The sequence below is a fragment of the Bos grunniens genome, chromosome 9 (genome assembly GCF_055505025.1).
Source record: "Bos grunniens cultivar Pamir isolate PY7600 chromosome 9, Bosgru_T2T1.0, whole genome shotgun sequence".
Lineage (NCBI taxonomy): Eukaryota > Metazoa > Chordata > Mammalia > Artiodactyla > Bovidae > Bos > Bos grunniens.
The window spans coordinates 67,702,272-67,723,187 of record NC_141173.1 but is presented as its reverse complement, the minus strand read 5'-3'; the positions used below and the strand labels follow the sequence as shown (position 1 = coordinate 67,723,187).

At 37.3% G+C, this 20,916-nt stretch overlaps 1 protein-coding gene across 3 annotated transcripts in view; it reads left to right on the top strand.

The window, feature by feature from the left end:
- Positions 1-20,578, top strand: part of LOC147366083 (uncharacterized) — a 32,204-nt gene extending 11,626 nt beyond the window's left edge. For 2 of the 3 annotated variants that reach the window (XR_015133192.1, XM_086317881.1), the window contains exon 3: positions 18,874-20,578. The gene's annotated coding sequence lies outside the window, so the exon portion shown is untranslated. Of the gene's footprint in view, positions 1-8,925; positions 9,061-18,873 lie in introns of those variants that run through there. The other variant, XR_015133190.1, reaches the window with a different exon arrangement.
- Positions 20,579-20,916: the final 338 nt, after the last annotated feature.

The following is a 20,916-nucleotide window of genomic DNA, read 5'->3' as shown; positions in this document are numbered from 1 at the left end:
CGTCTATGGGGTCTCACAGAGTCGGACACAACTGAAGTGACTTAGCAGTAGCATGGGCTTAACCAAAATGTTCATTAAGGTTTATCATAATCTTAGGAAAATCCCAATGAACTTTTTGGTCAACTCAATACTTTACAGGATATTTGTTCATCTTTCATGCATCATATCTAGGACTGCTAAATATTGGGAAAAGTGATTTGAACATATCCTTTATAAAATGCCAATGCTTAGATAAATGTATTTTCACTATCTAGGCACATAGTACTTAACTCTGTTATTCCTTTTTTAAAATACAGGTTCTACATAAGGTTATTGAATTCAAATAATAAATTCTTTGAAAATCTATACCTGAATGAGTTTCAAGGAGAGTCCTCAAAACCTAACCAGTTCACTAACATTGTGAACCAGGCAGTGACTTCCTTATTTCAACAATAGGAAGTATTTTTATGACCTATAGTACCTTGGGTGGTACTTTAGGGATATATGAAGCAAGAAGTTCCTTCCCTATTTGCAAACCTCTAGCTACAAATTATGCCCTTGGCTGACTGGCTTATTAAGGATTTGATGTATTGTCTTTTGTCCTTTGGCTCCTGTCACTGTCTTCACTTTCCTGTCCTTTTCGAGGTATCTACTCGATTCTGGAATCTCTTTTTGGTTGCCTTTTCTCCCTTGTACAAAATGTTGTCTTGTCTTCTCAGCATTTCAAAAGGTTTCCCCAGTGACTTGAATTTGAAGAAAGCTGCAGGGTCGTAGTTCAGTGGCAAGCTTAGAATGACAGTGAAATCCCTAAACAGGGACTACTCTTTCTGAATAAAGAAATCTAAAAATAAAAGCTGTCTGCAGCTGGGACTGTGTGCCAAGACAACTATCACTGAAACGCAGAAGAAATTGAAAGCATAAATAAAAAAACAACCTTGCTAGAAAGGACTAAGTTGTTAAATTGGTGCCAAGATAGAAAACTAGAAAAGGCCAATTTCATAGTAGGTGGTTTATCACTCACAGATAGTTTAATGTAGTGGAAGTTTGATTCATCCAAGAAACGTCAGCCCCGAGATCGAAAGGACACAGCAAAGAGACTCTAAGTCAGCCTGACTTCCTGAAAACAACTGGAGAAACTTCACGTTCCCAGGGCACCACTTGCTGCTTTTCTTCCTTCTACACAATGAACCCTGGTTATTTTATTGATTTCTTTTCCACCAAAGAGCTTCCTTGGGATGGCAAATTTTTAAAATCATCAGAACAAATCCCAAGTCTCCCTCTCACTAAACCCATTCATGCCTGGCATATGATTTCACAACATCCTAGTTTGGGGCTCCTATAAGCTCACTCTGACTGCTATTTCAGTGCACTTGACCTCCAGTTTTTCAATCCCTCCCTCTTAATTCTGCCTATCATCCCCATATAGTTTCACTTCCTTTTCTCCTGGAAAAGTTTAGACCACCCTCTTGGTTATCATTTGGTATCCATTAGTGAAGTCTCAAATCCCTATACCCACAACTGTGATAACACTTGAGGAAAAAGAAGTATACAATTATGCAGCTAGTGCTATTGGAAATGCGTGTTTGTCTTTTCAACTGGACCATCCATTGCTGCTCAGCAATCCGATGTGTTACTCTTTAAGCTCCTTCAACTATGAGCCACAAATATGACTTCAGATCTAAACCAAGCTTCGAAATCCTCTTTATTCTATATGTCCCATTTTTTCTAAAGAGATGATCTGTAATGGGGAAAAGTGGGGCTCTCTATGGCACACAAGACTACAAATTATTTCTATCTACATGGCATATCACATACTCTGTACCAGCATAATTGAAAAAGCACTTCTTCTAGAACTTTTTATTTGATCACCCACTTTTCTGGTTTTCCTTCAGATTATAAAATCGTGCTTATTTCTCTTAATTTAGAAGGAAAAAAAATGTCTCAAACCTGTGTTCCTTCTCTAGCTGTTTCCTGCATTCTCCATCCTTTTATTGTGAAGGGTAGCCTCTACCTACTGTCTTTACTCATTCACTCACTTTCTCACATTTCACTTATTTTAATGAATATCATTCTTTTACATCATCATTAAAATAATGCATGTACCCATTTTTAAGTGAAGAATAGTAATTTCCATACCTCCTACTGTCTACCTGCTGCTTTGACTATTCTTGGCCCCCTCTTTTAACACGTTAGGCTACCTAAATGCTACCATTTTAATACATCTCTTCACCAATGGATGTATTTTTTTTTCTTCCCTTATTTAATAGAGTAGGTTCTTCAGTTCTGACAGAGCTTTCTAAGTTCTTGTGTATCTGAAAATGTTGCTCTTCTACCCTCATGCTTGATTAATAGGTGGTTTGGGTGTTGAATTCTTTGTTGAAAAACAATTTCCCTCATAATTTTGAAGCCACTACCCTTCTATCTCTAGCATCAATTGAGAACTTCAATGTTATTGCAATTATTGTTCATTTTTTATAGTCAATTTTAAACTTCAAAAAAATTCTCAAACATAAGGAGAAGTGAATAAGTAGCACAAAGGATTTCTTTCCTGTTCCATGTGAAAATATATTGCCAATCTGAAGGCTCAATGCCCTGAATACTTAATCATATATCTCCTACAAAGACATTCAACATGCTCCTACATTTAAAAAAAAAAAAAACAATACAGTCATCAAGATCAGAAAGTAAACATTGATGCAAAATTATCAGCTAACTGGTTTAACACTTTAGGCCACCACTTTGGACCCTATTCAAGTTTGCCAATTGTCCCAATAATGTTTATTAATATTTAAAGAATCCAGTTCAGAATCACCTCTCACAGGGATCTTTACTCTCCCTTCAGTTCAGTTCAGTTCAGTTCAGTCGCTCAGTCGTGTCCGACTCTTTGCAGCCCCATGAAGAGCAGCACGCCAGGCCTCCCTGTCCATCACCACTCCCGGAGTTCACTCAAACTCATGTCCATAGAGTTGGTGATGCCATCCATTCATCTCATCCTCTGTCGTCCCCTTCTCCTCCTGCCCCCAATCCCTCCAACCATCAGAGTCTTTTCCAATGAGTCAACTCTTCGCTTGAGGTGGCCAAAGTATTGGAGTTTCAGCTTTAGCATGAGTCCTTCCAATGAACACCCAGGACTGATCTCCTTTAGGATGGACTGGTTGGATCTCCTTGCAGTCCAAGGGACTCTCAAGAGTCCTCTCCAACACTACAGTTTAAAAGAATCAATTCTTCAGTGCTCAGCTTTCTTCACAGTCCAACTCTCACATCCATACATGACCACTGGAAAAACCATAGCCTTGACTAGACGAACCTTTGTTTGCAAAGTAATGTCTCTGCTTTTCAATATGCTATCTAGGTTGGTCATAACTTTCCTTCCAAGGAGTAAGCATTTTTTAATTTTATGGCTGCAATCACCATCTGCATGATTTTGGAGCCCCCAAAAATAAAGTCTGACACTGTTTCCACTGTTTCCCCATCTATCTGCCATGAAGTGATGGGACCAGATGCCATGATCTTCGTTTTCTGAATGTTGAGCTTTAAGCCAATTTTTTCAGTCTCCTCTTTCACTTTCATCAAGAGGCTTTTTAGTTCCTCTTCGCTTTCTGCCATTAGGGTAGTGTCATCTGCATATCTGAGGTTATTGATATTTCTCCCGGCAATCTTGATTCCATCTTGTTGCTTCTTCCAGCCCAGTGTTACTCTCTCTTAGTCTGGGCCAATTCTTCAGTTTTTGCTAGGCTTTTATAACTTTGACACTTTTGAAGAGGATGGGTCACCTATTTTGTGGGACAAATAAATGACCCTCTGATTGGGTTTGTCTTGTGATTAAATTCAGGGGATGCATTCTTGGCAAGACTATAACATAAGTGATGCTATATCTCTCTCAGTGAATCATAACAGCTTTATAATACATGGCTTCCCTGGTGGCTCAGAGGTTAAAGCGTCTGCCTGCAATGTGGGAGACCTGGGTTCGATCCCTGGGTCGGGAAGATCCCCTGGAGAAGGAAATGGCAACCCACTCCAGTATTCTTGCCTGGAGAATCCCATGGACAGAGGAGCCTGGTGAGCTACAGTCCACGGGGTCACAAAGAGTCGGACATGACTGAGCAACCTTTCTTTATAATGCATGATACATCTCTATCCATTCTTTAACTTTTAAACCTTTAAGCCTGTGTTATTATATTAAATATATATATCATGTAGACATGTAATTGAGGACTTCTTTATCTGTTCTGACAGTCTTTGCCTCTTAATTGGTACATTTAAATCATTTGAATTGATTTTGATAATCGATTTTGATAATTGATTTTGAATGAATTGATAATTATTGATACTGCTACTGCTAAGTCACTTCAGTTGTGTCTGACTCTGTGCGACCCCATAGACAGCAGCCCACCAGCCTCCCCCATCCCTGGGATTCTCCAGGCAAAAACACTGGAGTGGGTCGCCATTTCCTTCTCCAGTGCATGAAAGTGAAAAGTGAAAGTGAAATCGCTCAGTCCTATCCGACTCTTAGCGACCCCATGGACTGCAGCCTACCAGGCTCCTCCATCCATGGGATTTTCCAGGCAAGAGTACTGGAGTGGGGTGCCATTGCCTTCTCCAATAATAATTGATAGAGTTGCATTTAAGCCTACAAACTTACTATTGGTTTCTGTTTGTCCCATTTCTTTCTTGACTTTTTCCCTCTTTTGCTTCTTTTGGATCATATAATTGTCTTGTAGCATTCAATTTTTTTTCTCCACTGTTGGTTTATTAGCAATATCTATTTGTTATATATATATATATATATATAATTACTATTTATTTATTTATTTTTGGCCGCACTGGGCCTTCGTTGCTGCTTGAGGGCTTTCTCTAGTTGTGGGGAGGTGAGACTACTCTCTAGTTGAGGTATTCAGGTTTCTCATTGCCGTGGCTCTCCTGTTGAGGAGCACAGGCTTCTAGGCACGTGGGCTTCAGTAGTTGCAGTACTTGGCCTCAGTAGTTGTGGCTCACAGGCTCCAAAGTGCTGGCTGCGTGGTTGTGGCGCAGAGGCTTACTTGCTCCACGGCCATGGCATATGGGATCTTCCTGGACCAGGGATCAAATCCATACCCCCTGCATTGGCATGTGGATTCTTAACCACTGGACCACCAGAAAAGCCCCTGTTTTATATTTGTAGTGACTTCTCTACAAGTTACAATATGCCTGTCAACTTTTCACAATTTGCTTTTAAAATTATTAAATTATTTAAGCTATTTATTCTTGATATACCTCTTTATGTATAATGTGAGGACATTACAGTATAAACTTATATCTCTTGCACTTTGTACTCTTATCATATACTTTACTTCTATATATGTCATCAGTCACAAAATACTTTGTCATTATTTTTGCTTTAAATAGTGTAATATCATTTAAACATGTAAAAAATAAACAAAACAAAACAAAAAGAATTTTATGGAAGTTGAAAAAGTTCTGGAGATGGATGGCAATCATGTGAATGTACTTAGTATGAGTACATAGTGTGAATGTACTTAATACTACTGATCTGTACACTTAAATATTAAAATGGTAAATTTTATGTTATGTATATTTTATTATTTAAAAAGAATAAAATATTTTATATTTACTACTAATTTACCACTTCTGGCACTTTTGAGTCCTTTTTATACATATAGTTTTCCCTCAGGGAACATATACCTTCAACCTAAGAACTTTAATATTTTTTGTAGTTAATATCTGCTCACGATTCTTCCAGCTTTTGTTTCTCTAAAGAAGTCTTGCAACAAAAGCAAAAGTAAACAAGTAGGACTACAACTAACTAAAAAGCCTCTGCCACAAAACGAAAGGCAGCCTACTGAATAGGAGAAAATAATTACAGATCATACATCTGATAAGGAGGTAATAGCCAAAATATATGAAGAACTCATTCAAATCAGTATCAAAATACCATTAATTAGATTAAAAATGGGCAGACTATCGGAACATACATTTTTTCCCAAAGAACATGTACAGATAGCAAACAGGTGCATGAAAAAAAAATGCTTAAAATCACTAATCATCAGGGAAGTGAAAATCAAAACCACAGTGAGATATCTTCTCATGGCTGTTAGAATTTAAAAAATAAATAAATAAATAACAAGTGTTGCCAAGGTTGTGGAGAAAAGGGAAGCCTTGTACACTACTGGTAGAAATATAAATTGGTGCAGTCAGTATGGAAAACAGTATGGGTGTTCCTCAAAAATGTAAAAAAAGAACTACCATATCATCCAGCAATTTCATACTTGGGTATTTATCCAAAGAAAACAAAAATCTGAAAAAAAAATGTGCACTTCTATATTAATTGCAGCCAAGACATGGAAGCAAATCTAATTGTCCGTCAATGGAGGAACAGAAAAAGAAAATGTGACATATACATACCATGAAATATTATTCAGCCTTAAAAAAGAATGAAGTCTTGCCATCTGCAACAGCATGTGTGGACCTTAAGGGCATTAGGCCAAGTGAAATGTCAGACAGAGGAAGGAAAATGCTATATGGTCTCACTTATATGTGGAATTAAAAAATAAAAGACAAAACAGAGGTCATAAATACAGAGAACCGACTGGTAGATGCCAGAAACTGGAAGTGGGCAAGTAGGGAGGTGGGTAAAATGGATGAAGAGGATCAAAAGTTACAGACTTTCAGTTATAAAATAAATGAGTCCTGCGGCCATAATGTACAGCATGGTGACTATAATTAATAATACTATATTGCATATTTGAAAGTTACTAAGAGAGTAAACCAGTCAATCCTAAAGGAAATTAGTCCTGAATATTCATTGGAGAAGGAAATGGCAACCCACTCCAGTATTCTTGCCTGGAGAATCCCATGGACGGAGGAGCCTGGTGGGTCACAGTCCACGGGGTCGCAAAAAGTCGGACACAACTGAGCAATTTCACTCACTATTCATTGGAAGGACTGCTGCTGAAGCTGACTCCAAAATTTCGGCCACCTAATGCGAAGAACTGACTCATTAGAAAAGACCCTGATGCTGGGAAAGATTGAAGGCAGAAGGAGAAGGGGATGACAGAGGGTGAGATGGTTGGATGGCATCACTGACTTGATGGACATGAGTCTGAGCAAGCTCCAGGAGTTGGTGATGGACAGGGAAGCCTGGCTTGCTGCATGCAGTCCAGGGGGTCACAAAGAGTGGGACATGACTGAGCAACTGAATTGAGAGTAGATCTCAGAAGTTCTCATCACAACAAAAAAATTATAACTATGTATGGTGACAGATGTTAACTAGACTTATTGTCCTTATCATTCTGTAATATATGCAAATATTGAATCATATTGCACACAAGAAACTAATATACTGTTATATGCCAATTATATCTCAAAAATCTTTAAATTTAAAGCCTTTATTTGCCTGCTTTTTTGGAAAATATTTTGTTGGATATAAAAATTCTTTTAGCATTTTAAGAATACTGTTTCATTACTTTCTGACTTGCATGTTTCTGAAAAGCAGTCATCTTATTATGTGCTTATTTTGCCTGTGGCAGGTAGGACTTAACTCATTTGTTAAGGAACTACAGTGCTCTGCTATCTGTTGGCCAGTGTCTGAAAATAATTGTTTCATGTATTTGGTCCAGTTTTCTAATTGTTTGGAAGGTCATGTCCTATACCAGTTTCTCCCTCATGGATAAAACAGAATTTGCCATCTCAACTCACAAATTACGTTATTATGTAAATACATGTTTTCTTCCTATTAAAAGACAGATATTCTTCACCTGGATTTTAAAAAAAAATTTTTTTTAACCAAAATGAAACTATAACTTTCTATTTGTTTTCTATTTCTCTTATCTACATATTTGTTCCTGTCTTCTTTCTTGCTTTCCTTTTTCGAAATTAACCTGACTTCTTTCTTTTGAATGTGTCTGTTGGCTTTTCAAATGTACATTTTTACATTATTTTTAATGAATGTTTATGGGATTACAACATGCATTATTAATTTACCATGATCCACTTAGAGTTAATTATATAGCATTTTAAATGAAATCTAAGAAATATGCAAAATGAATTCCTTTTATCTACTTCTGTCCTTTTAGTTATTGCTGTTGTATATATTATTTCTACAAATATAGAGTTTGTAGTTTCAATCATATAATTTTTTTCTCAATCATAGGTTTATAGTTTTGCTTTTGTCATATGACTTTTATAGAAACTAACAGAATATAATTGTATATTTAGTTGTGTATTTACTGAACACTGGTGAAAGAGATGGAGTTAAGAATATACTTGGGTCCTCATATTCTGAGAATTCTGTAGTCTAGGCTTCTTGTCATTCCATAAAGGAAGGCCACTTCTCTCCATCTCTTCCATACTTCTGTTTTTATTTCACTGTAGTAAAGATTTTGTTAACCAGAAGCAAAAGCCAGACTCTGAAATGTTTCATCTCTATTTCTTCCAGTATCTGGTGTGTTCGCTGTAAAAGGAAAAAAAAAAAAAGTGTCAGTTTCTTTTGTCTTTTTCTTGCTACTTTGCTGACTCTTCCCCTGACCTTCTTTTGCTGTTTGAAGACCATATTCTGTCTTGGTATTATCCATTAAATGGGGTTTGACTTATGCCTTATGTCTCATTCTGCTTTAGCCAGGCTGAGCTCCTTGTTTCCTGAATTCACCCTGCTGTTTTCCCAGCCTGTTTTGTCTGTGGTTCTCCTTTGGAGGGACAGTACCTTCATCCATTGACCATCTGGAAAAACACCTTTGAACATTCAGGTCATGCATCTTCTGCACCCACAAGGCTTCTGTTTCATCTCCTCTCTCCCAGATGGTAAAAACCATACCTTCTTTTGGGCCTCCAGGGTGCCCTGCATATCCTCCTGCCTTTGTTCTCTTAACATTTAAATGTACTTGTTTGTTTATCTGGCCTTTACCAGTAGTTTTAGATCCTAGAACACACCTCTTTCCCTTTTGTTTCTAGCACTGTGTCAGCACTGGGAGTAGCTGAATGAAAAAATAACTAATTAACTGAACATATGAAGGAAGAAAATGGCAACCCACTCCAGTATTCTTGCCTGGAGAATCCTGTGGACAGCGGAGTCCGATGGGCTGCTGCCATGGAGTTGAACACGACTGAAGCGACTTAGCATCCATGCATGCATTGGAGAAGGAAATGGCAACCCACTCCAGTATTCCTGCCTGGAGAATCCCAGGGACAGAGGAGCCTGGTGGGCTGCCATGTATGGGGTCGCACAGAGTCGGACACAACTGAAGTGACTTAGCAGCAGCAGCAGCAGCAGCATGAAGGAAGGAATATAAGTTTGAATGTATTATGTTGTAATGGGTAATTTTAAGGTAATAAATATTTAAACAATAAAGCAGTATCATAAACTGAAGTTAAATTGAGAAGAAAATATAAAGATAATGTCACAAAGAAACAGTTAAGAATTGACCAAATCCTAGTTGAGATCTCTAAATATAACTTGGATCCCTGTGTACAAGTTTTTCCATTTTTTTCCTTGTGAAATGTAGATTGGCATGGAATCTATAGCTGATTGGCACAAGATGCTCACAGCATCTGACCAAGCATAAGAAGCCAGCATAAGAGAGTTCAAGAAAAAGAATGCCTTCCCTGGAAAGACAAAATACAAATGTGCTCAATCATTTTAGGAACTGGTAGAGGAATGGATTTAAAATTCTAAAAAAGTTAAGTCCAAGACAGAAAAAAAAAAAATTGTCTCTTAAAAATCAGTGTTTCAATGATGAACAATTTTGGCCAATTAAAGTTTAGAGTAATTGCTATGGTGATTTTGGAAAAGAATGAAGCTAATGAGTTTCTGAATGTCAACTGCAATTTTTGAGTACTTTTAATTTGCAATCTCTTTATTTAATGGAGAAAGCATTGAAGATTCAGTCTGGATGTATTCAAACTGCATTTTAGTCTTTACAGCTGTACTTTACCATAGGAATTAGGTTCTACTCTAAAATCCATTCAGTTTTTGGAAGTCAAGTCTTAGATATCCCCATTAAGAGTGTCAAATCATATACTGTGTCAGATTCCAAAAATAACTTTGCTCAGTGTTATACAGGATAAGAATCTGGCCTGATATACTAATCCTCTGATCTAGAGGAAAATAGTTGACAGATTGCTTGACCTAGCAAATCATTCAGATAACTCTGCTAGGAGCAATGGCCCTACCATTTTTTTTTAATATAAAATTTTGATTCCTATCAATTTCACTGAAGGAAACTTTAAGAAAAGGGTCCAAAGATTTTTTTTTAATTCACTGTACTTTAAATGTCTATTTCAAGTAGATAGAAAGCAATCCCCTGTCTTTCCTAGTTTTGCAGAGGCAATTGGAGGAAATAATAAGAGTGACAATTTGTCTTTTCCTTCCTTTTTTAGATATTAATTATGATAAATGTAAAAATACAGCCCAGACACCTACACATTTAAATCTACTTCAGCCTAGACATTTACCTGAAGATCAATAGCTTGAAAAGCCTCGTAAACCATGTGCATACATATAATTGGTCCTTTTCCTCTCACTTTAGAACTTTGCTTTTTATTTCCTAGTATTGATGTCTACAGAGAAAGGAATGAAATGACACTACAAAGTCTAATGTACCAATCACATGAGCCCCGTCATACAAAGAGGAGAAGTAATGAGCTGACTTTTCTCATTTTTCTACTTGCATTTTCCCCTCTTGATTTTTAGCACCAAGCTAATATTTGATATCAGAAAAAAAGCAACGAAATGAAAACACGAAAAGCCCAAAAAAGTTATCAGACCAAGGATGACTTTCTGTGCTTTTCAGATTCACACTGCCAATTATTTCAGGGATAAGAAACTCAAGAGACACAAAGATTACCTACTCCTACAAATACATTATTTTCCCCTTAGTTGTCAGGATGGCAGGCAACACAAAAACAAACATGAAAAATATCTGTTTTCAATGTTTTTATGTTCAGTTAGTGGTTTTCTAGTCCAACATTCACTAAAGCAAACTACTGTAGAAAAATGCCTGCCCTGTGGTTTCACTCTCTCTCCCTCTTGCAATTGAAGGTCTAATGAGAGATCCCCCTAGTTCTGAGGTTTTAGTTAACATGTGTAAGACTGATTTATGAGCTTTGACCTTTCCCTGATTAACTCAGGGCCATTGATCTTTGCTTTCCTTTTTTTTAAATTTCATTTTTTATTTTTTGTTAATATCATCCATTCTTTATTTTTTTAATTGAAATATAGTTGATGCTATGGTAATTTCTGCTGTATAGCAGTGATTCAGTTATAACATATATATTCTTTTTTAATGTTCATTTCCATTATTACTTATCCTGAATATTAAGTATAGTTCCCTGTGCTATATAGTAGGACCTTGCTGTTGATCCATTCTATTTATGCCTGCATTTAATAACCCCAAACTCCCTGATCTTTGAAGTAAGCTTTGATCAAGATAAACACACATACACAAATGAGGAGTTCAGTACAATTACTTAAGCCCTAGAGGACATTAAATTTTAACAAGTAATATGTAGGTAATGGTCCATGTTATCTACAGATCTATTAAGACATTATATCTAATTGTCTGTACTTTTGCAATAGACATTCTTATGCTCTTTTCTCCATCAGTATTTGATAAATTGTAAGCAAGAACTTGTACCCCTCTCCAGTAGTGGTCAATTGTCACAGCAATATTACATTTAAGTGATTTTTTTAGACTCTCTCAACATACTACTTTAGTGGGCCTTCAAAATATTTTTCTGTAAACAAATAACTTTTCAAAATCATACCATGGTATCTAAATAATTTAATAATATTTTAGAACTCTAAAGGCTTTAAAGGTTTTACAAAAAAAAAAAGATTTCACAGACAAGCATCTTCCTTTGACATAAGAGATACAAAGCCCTGAGAGAGGAAATAATCTGATCAAGGTCAAACTTTGAGTTAGTGAACAAGTCAGAACTAGGAAACAAAGACTTGTCAAGTGTGAGATATCACTGAATAATGATAAGATGTCAGAACATTTCCATTATCTTTCTTTTTTCAGCTGTTTATATGTTTAAAAGCTGTTTTTAATGGGTTATTTCCTTACCAAGCCCCTAAAATATAACCTTTTATTTTCAAACTTTAGGGTTTTTTAAATTTAAAAATGTACTTTCTATTGAAGACTTAAGGATTTTGAAAGAATAACTTGGAATTTGAAAATGGACTTTAGACCTTTAGAAATGCTTGTCGCTTTATATGTCCCCTGAAAATCTATTTGGTATTCAAGATGTTTATTCACCAAGAATTTAGGGGGGTACTTCATTATTCACATGCATGATTGATAGCTATTTCTGATTTTTTCACATTTCTTACTTTAAACCCAGCTGGTATTTGGTGGCAAATAGAAGACTGAAAACTAAGTTAAGAAAAAAATTTTATAAATAGACAAGTTGAATAACTTTCATATTTCTTCAGGGAGATTTATAGGCTGTTTAAAGGAGTCACAAATTTGTATTTCTGGAAACTGACCCATTGAACTAATCATATTCTTTTTTTCTAATGTGAACATCTTTGCAAATCCTTTACCTTTTTTTTTTTTAAGTTGCTATAAACAACTTTTATTTTTTATTTTTTAAATTTTTAAATTTTTTATTATTTTTTTTTTTTTACTTTACAATATTGTATTGGTTTTGCCATACATCAACATGCATCCGCCACGGGTGTACACGTGTTCCCCATCCTGAACCCCCCTCCCACTTCCCTCCCCATACCATCCCTCTGGGTCATCCCAGTGCATCAGCCCCAAGTTTCCCGTATCCTGCATCGAACCTGGACTGGCGATTCGTTTCTTATATGATATTATGCATGTTTTAATGCCATTCTCCCAAATCATCCCCCTCCTCCCTCTCCCACAGAGTCCATAAGACTGTTCTATACATCTGTGTCTCTTTTGCTGTCTCACATACAGGGTTGTCGTTACCATCTTTCTAAATTCCATATATATGTGTTAGTATACTGTATTGGTGTTTTTCTTTCTGGCTTACTTCACTCTGTATAATAGGCTCCAGTTTCATCCACCTCATTAGAACTGATTCAAATGTATTGTTTTTAATGGCTGAGTAATACTCCATTGTGTATATGTACCACAGCTTTCTTATCCATTCATCTGCTGATGGACATCTAGGTTGCTTCCATGTCCTGGCTACCTTTTTTTTTTAAACCCTTTAATTTTGGAGAAGAGTATATTGCTCATTTTGTAGGACCTTGTATCTAATGAAGTAGCAGACATTAAGCAAATGTTACTGAAATTTATTTGAGACTATGGCCTGGGACTTTTTCGTTGTACAAAGTATAGTCTGATATTTTAAAATTATATTTATACATGTTAGTGCCTTACCACTTACTTAGTCACTAGTGAAAGAAATAGACTACAGATTTAAGAAGTCAAACCATAGGAGATCAACAAAGCCTTTAAAGGCTCCCAGTTAACAAATTTATTAATTAGTATTTTTATAACTGCTGTGTGTATGTGTATATATACTTTTATAAATGATTTAATTTCTATTCTCTTTGTTATAGATTAAGAAGTGATTTGACACTGCCCTGATGGTACAGTAGATAAGAATCTGCCTGCCGATGCAGGGGACATGGGTTCGATCCCTGGGCTAGGAGTATTCCACATGCCATGAGGTGACTAAGCTCCTGCACCACAACTACTGAGCCCTTGCTCTAATACACACACACACACACACACACACACACACACACGCCTGGTGCTCCTTGTCAAAAGATGTGCATGAGTTCTAAAGTGAGTAATTGTCTGTCCTGCCCTTATACAGTTTGTACCCAGCTGTTGCTCTGTGACAGAAGTTACTCTCTACGGGATATAGCTTTATATGTAGATCTCTAGTCTAACAGTTAAAATGATGCTTTTTATCATAACCACAAAGCACTTAATTGCACAGAGTAATTTAGGAAAGCAACTCTGGGTCAAGACAGATCGTAATCTAAGGCAGATAACACTGATGTAGAAAACGTTCAGGGTAGGCAGACAGCAAAATAATAAGCTATGAGTAATTACAAAGATAAAAATTAGCAGCTTCACTGTACTTTTGTTCAGGATAAATGCACTTCGGACAACTCACCTTTCATTGCTAAATTCTTTAAAGGGATTTCAGCAGCTATTATTTTCTCACTGAGCTGTCACTACTCCAGAAATCAAACTTTCAGAGCACTTTATCACTGGATAAAGGGATAAGGGATGGGATGAAGAATATGGCAAAAAATAATTAAGTTCAAAGAGTCATTTCTGTGCAACATCATTTGAGCCAATTGTTTTCACCCCATATACCATGTACATAGCTAATTACTAAAGATCATCGTCCTTCATACAAGGGATGACTATAATTATCAAGCACTTTTTTGTATTCCTTGATTAAAAACAATTTTTAAATTGATTAAAAACACAAGAAGAAAATTTATCTGGGGCTCAATTGCCTGGTATACTCAAATCTCAAATTGCAATTAAATGAAAGGAAATGATCCTATCAAGTACACAGGAAAACCAGAGGATAGTGTCAGTTGAAGGAATTGTTACACCAGGTCTCAGTTCAGTTCAGGTTAGTCGCTCAGTCATGTCCAACTCTTTGCGACCCCATGGACTGCAGCATGCCAACCCTCCCTCTCCATCACCAACTCCAGGAGATTACTCAAACTCATGTTCATTGAGTCGGTGATGCCATCCAACCATCTCATCCTCTGTCGTCCCCTTCTCCTCCCGCCTTCAGTCTTTCTCAGCATCGGGGTCTTTTCAAGTGAGTCAGTTCTTTGCATCAGGTGGCCAAAGTATTGGAGCTTCAGCTTTAGCATCAGTCCTTCCAATGAACACCCAGGACTGATTTCCTTTAGGATGGACTGGTTGGAACTCCTTGCAGTCCAAGGGACTCTCAAGAGTCTTCTCCAACACCAACAGTTCAAAAGCATCAATTCTTCAGTGCTCAGCTTTCTTCACAATCCAACTCTCACATCCATACATGACCACTGGAAAAACCATAGCCTTGACTAGACAAACCTTTGTTGGCAAAGTAATGTCTCTGCTTTTGAATATGCTATCTAGGTTGGTCATAACTTTCCTTCCAAGGAGTAAGCGTCTTTTAATTTCACAGCTGCAATCACCATCTGCAGTGATTTTGGAGCCCCAAAAAATAAAGTCTGACACTGTTTCCACTGTTTCCCCATCTATTTGCCATGAAGTGATGGGACCAAATGCCATGATCTTAGTTTTCTGAATGTTGAGCTTTAAGCCAACTTTTTCACTCTTCACTTTCACTTTCATCAAGAAGCTTTTTAGTTCCTCTTCACTTTTTGCCATAAGGGTGGTGTCATCTGCATATCTGAGGTTATTGATATTTCTCCCAGCAATCTTGATTCCAGCTTGGGCTTCTTCCAGCCCAGCGTTTCTCATGATGTACTCTGCATATAAGTTAAATAAGCAGGGTGACAATATACAGCCTTGACGTACTCCTTTTCCTATTTGGAACCAGTCTGTTGTTCCATGTCCAGTTCTAACTGTTGCTTCCTGACCTGTATACAGATTTCTCAAGAGGTGGTCTGCTATTCCCATCTCTTGAAGAATTTTCCACAGTTTGTGGTGATCCACACAGTCAAAGGCTTTGGCATAGTCAATAAAGCAGAAATATAATTTTTTTCTGTAAGTGTCTTGCTTTTTTCATAATCCAACAGATGGCAATTTGATCTCTGGTTCAGCCTGGCTTGGAGAATTTTGAGCATTACTTTACTAGCGTGTGAGATGAGTGCAATTGTGTGGTAGTTTGAGCATTCTTTGGCATTGCCTTTCTTTGGGATTGGAATAAAAACTGACCTTTTCCAGTCCTGTGGCCACTGCTGAGTTTTCCAAATTTGCTGGCATATTGAGTGCAACATTTTCACAGCATCATCTTTCAGGATTTGAAATAGGTCAACTGGAATTCCATCACCTCCACTAGCTTTATTCGTAGTGATGCTTCCTAAGGCTCACTTGACTCGCATTCCAAGATGTCTGGCTCTAGGTGAGTGATCATACCATCATGATAATCTGGGTCATGAACATCTTTTTTATATAGTTCTGTGTATTCTTGCCACCTCTTCTGCTTCTGTTAGGTCCATACCATTTCTGTCCTTTATCGTGCCCATCTTTGCATGAAATGTTGCCTTGGTATCTCTAATTTTCTTGAAGAGATCTCTAGTCTTTCCCATTCTATTGTTTTCCTCTATTTCTTTGCACTTATCACTAAGGAAGGCTTTCTTATCTCTCGGTGCTATTCTTTGAAACTCTGCATTCAGATGCTTATATCTTTCCTTTTCTCCTTTGCTTTCACTTCTCTTCTTTTCACAGCTATTCGTAAGGCCTCCTCAGACAACCATTTTGCTTTTTTGCATTTCTTTTTCTTGGGGATTGTCTTGATCCCTGTCTCCTGTATAATGTCATGAACCTCCATCCATAGTTTGTCACGTACTCTGTCTATCAGATCTAATCCCTTGAATCTATTTCTCACTTCCACTGTAAAATCATAAGGGATTTGATTAGGTCATACCTGAATGGTCTAGTGGTTTTCCCTGCTTTCTTCAATTTAAGTCTGAATTTGGCAATAAGGAGTTCACAATCTGAGCAGTCAGCTCCCGGTCTTATTTTTGCTGACTGTATAGAGTTTTCCATCTTTGGCTGCAAAGAATATAATCAATCTGATTTTGGTACTGGCCATCTGGTGATGTCCATGTGTAGTGTCTTCTCTTGTATTGTTGGACAAGAGTGTTTGCTATGACCAGTGCATTCTCTTGACCAAACTCTGTTTTGCCTTTGCCCTGCTTCATTCTGTACTCCGTGGCCAAATGTGCCTGTTATTCCAGGTGTTTCTTGACTTCCCACTTTTGAATTCCAGTCCCCTATAATGAAAAGGACATCTTTTTTGGGTGTTAGTTCTAGAAGGTCTAGACCAGGACAGTGGTTCTCAAACTCTAAAATAATCTGAATCAACTGTGTTTTCTATTTTATGCAAGCACAGGAATGCTAAACTGCTTCAGTAGTGTCCGACTCTTTGCAACCTTATGGACTGTAGCCTGCCAGGCTCTTCTGTCCATGGGATTTTCCAGGCAAGAATAGTGAAGTGGGCTGCCATTTCCTCCTCCAGGTAATCTTCCCACCCAGGGATCAAACCCACGTCTCTTATGTCTGTCTCCTGCATAGACAGGTGGGTTCTTTACCAGTGGTGACACCTGGGAATCAACTACAGTGTTTGCTAAAACTCAGATTTGCCCACCCCCAGAGGTTTTGTTCCAGTATTTGCATTTCTAAAAAGTCCCAGGAGATGCTGATGCTACTGGCCTCCTCTAGGCCATGCTTTGGAAACACTTGATTAAAGCATCCTATCACTGAAAATGGTTGACAATATTGTGTCTCAGTATTTACCTAAAGGAGAAAAATCTCTTTACATCGTGGTTACCATTAAAAATGTGACTTTCTCATCAATAAGATCCCAATAACCTTCCTCTAACTTTCCTTGGCTTCCCACATAGATCAGTGGTAAAGAATCCACCTGCCAAGCAGAAGACACAGGTTCGATCCCTGGGTCAGGAAGGTCCCCTAGAGAAGGAAATCACAACCCACTCCAGTATTCTTGCCTGGGAAATCACATGGACAGGGGAACGTGGTGGGTTACAATCCATGGTGTCCCAAAGAGTCAGACACAGCTTAGCGACTAGAGAACAACAACTTTCCTTGTTCCACCATTCATGGAAAAATACAAACAAAAAGAAGAATAAAGATAAATGTAATGTTTAAGTTCATATGTTATGATGAGCATTTTGATTACAACCTACAAGTATTTGTCATTCTCCATTGTATAGAATCCATGCAGCTGGCCCCCTCCACCAATGAGCCTCGCTTAGAATAAGTCATTTAGGTTAAACTCATTCCTCCTGGGCATCCACGATTGACTCAGAGAAAAATTTAGAACTTCAATTCAGCAGTTTGGGAAGCAACGTTTGCTTTTCTCCAAATCTGAATTAAGAAACAGGTCACTCCAGAAGCTACTGGCAGCCACTTTATAACCATAAGGCAGGACAGACTGAGGGTGAAGCTGAAACTGTGGGGGCCCAGAGCCAGGAGAATTACAGAAAAATAGGGCTAGACTCCTCACTGAACAAAACCTGAAGCCCAGACTACTGCTAAAACGCTCATAATAAACTCTTCGTTTTCATAATAAAGTGAAGTAACTACTTTTAATCTTTAAGCCAGTTTAGGTTAGGTGTACTGTACTTTAACCAAAAATAACACAAATCAAAAGAAAAAAAAAAAAAGACTCCTACCTAAAGAGGTACAGACAATAGTAAGAAAAGACCAGAGTTACTGAGTAAACCAAGCAGTTAGCATATTGGAAGGATGCAAATTCTCCATAAAAATGTACTGATAAACATTCTACTTCAAGTGAACTTTGGCTATTCATACATTCAAGGATCAAGATCTTATTAGTAAGAATTCTGAGGGAAAAAAATTTCAATTGCAGGTAGTAGAGCCTGGAGAATTCCCGAAAAGGATCAAAGGAAAGAAAGCATCATCTTAGAAGAGTTAAATGTATAAGCTATTTCCATGGCCACCCTAGCTAAACTTAGATTATCTATCTAGAAAAGGAATGTAGTTTCCATTCATGAGTGCAGTTAGTCATTCTTAATAATTATTTTTGTCAACTTTACAAAGTCTGAAGTAGAGACTACTGACAATATACCAAGCTATTGTCACATATAGATATCTGGACTGAGTAGACTACCGATTATAGTGTTTTGAGCAGAGTGAGCCAATTCAAACTGTCTTACTTTCACTCAACTTACAAAATTTCACCTTAACCCAAATTTACTTCTGCCTAAATATGTTCCATTTTTACCAACAGAAAACAAAAACAGAGCCACGAAGAGTGAGCGATCCAAGGAGTCAAGAAAAATAATCTTAATTTGACAGTTTGCCAATCAGACGAGAGACCACTTTCACTTGGCCTAAGGACAGATTAAGCCCAGTAAACCCAATAGTAATTAGAAAGAAACTTTAGGGGTGAGAACATCTGTTGAAATCCTACCTCTGCTATTCAACTTTGGACAAGCTATTTAACGTTCTTGAATACTAGATTTATCATCTGTAAAATAGGGATAACATGTAATTCATAGAGGAACTTTTCTGGTGTGAAAAGTCAAATAGGACAGCATGTGAAAAGCATCTCACAGTGCCTGATAGATGTGTGTGCATGTGTGCTCAGTCACTCAGTCATGTCCGATTCTTTGCGACCCCATGAACTGTAGCCCACCAGGCTCCTCTGTCCATGAGATTTTCCAGGCAAGAATACTGGAGCGGGTTGCCATTTCCTCCTCCAGAGGATCTTCCCAACCCAAGGATCAAACTTGAGTCTCTTGCATCTCAGGCATCTTCTGCATTGGCAGGCAGATTCTTTACCACTGTGCCACCTGGGAAGCCCAAATGCCTTCTGGATATTAGGTGCCTAACATATGATGGTTTCCTATTTTTCCCTTACCCTAAATAGCTCAATAGCCTCTTAAAACAAAATATAAAACCATTATATTTCACCAAATTCTTTAAACTCTTCATAGAGGAGGGCAATCTGAGCTCTGTTGACCATAGGTGCCCTGAGGGCATGGCTATACTGGAGGAGTTTTCATTTTGAGAGTCCTCTAAACAGTATTGGGCAAGGGGTGCCTACTGGCAAAGGAAATCATAATAATATCCAGGACAATGTTCAGGCATATACAAAAAAGATAACAATTAGTTCCATAGAAACCATAGAAATACAAAGTTTCCTACTAGCAAAAAGGCAGAAGTTCTTTATGTTCCACTTGACCAGCAACGTTAGCATTTGACATGACTGAGTACACACACACACAGTGTGACATGAGACCTAAGGACTGAGTTTGTCCATGGAAAGTAAGTCATCAGACAATGAAGCTGCAGGAAGATTGTGTAGCCTTTTAGGATTCATTTATAAACACAGCCTCCTGGAACACCTCTACAAAGCTGGTGAAATTGTGGTCCATTTTACTCCTGCTCACCAAACAGTAATAATCTCAAACTGCTGAGTTTAAGAAGAAAAAGGATACCTTACCAGCTTTTACATGTACCAATCCTGCTGATTTTTATGTACTAAAACCTGCACTATTGGAAATTCTATCCATCAGATGTAATGTACATTTCTAGGTCTATATTTACAAGGTATGTATTAATGGATGGGTGGCCAGAGTTTTGCTTTGTTTTTTTCTGGTTGTTTTAACATTATTTTTGTCACCTGCAATGTACTTTTTTAAAAACCTTGTCTGAATGATAGATTCACCTGAGAAAATTGTACAATATACTCTGAAAAACAGAATGTTTAGTATAATAGTTTTGTGATTTTGCTGCCTGCCACAGTCACCTCATTATTGAAAAGGTATACCTGAGTGTTATTCAGAAGATGTAGTGTTATAAGAAAATTTAATTTCATGGGATATTAATTTATAAAGCATTCAAAAATTTCTATCATATTTATGATGAATTTGTAGGACGCTGTTTGCCTAAAAGAATATAGAGAGATTAAAGAAAATATTTGTCTGGTGTCTAGCATACAGAGATGATTTTCTTCAATGAACATGGTTGGATTCCCAGTTCTGCCATTACCAGCTAGATGACCTTGAACAGATAACCTGACAATTCCACACACTCAGGAACTAAAATTAGAGAAGGATCAGTAAGTACCACAAAGATCACTGTGAAGAACAAATTAAATAATAAATATAAAAATATTTTCTAAATTTTAGAGTACTAAAGCAGTTTTGGAATACTAATTGTCTGTATTCAAGCACCTCAGCTACTTATACCTGTGTGACCTTGAGAAGTAATTTATTCTGCCTAAGAGCCTAAGTTTTGCATCTATACATTGCAGAAAAACAGTAAC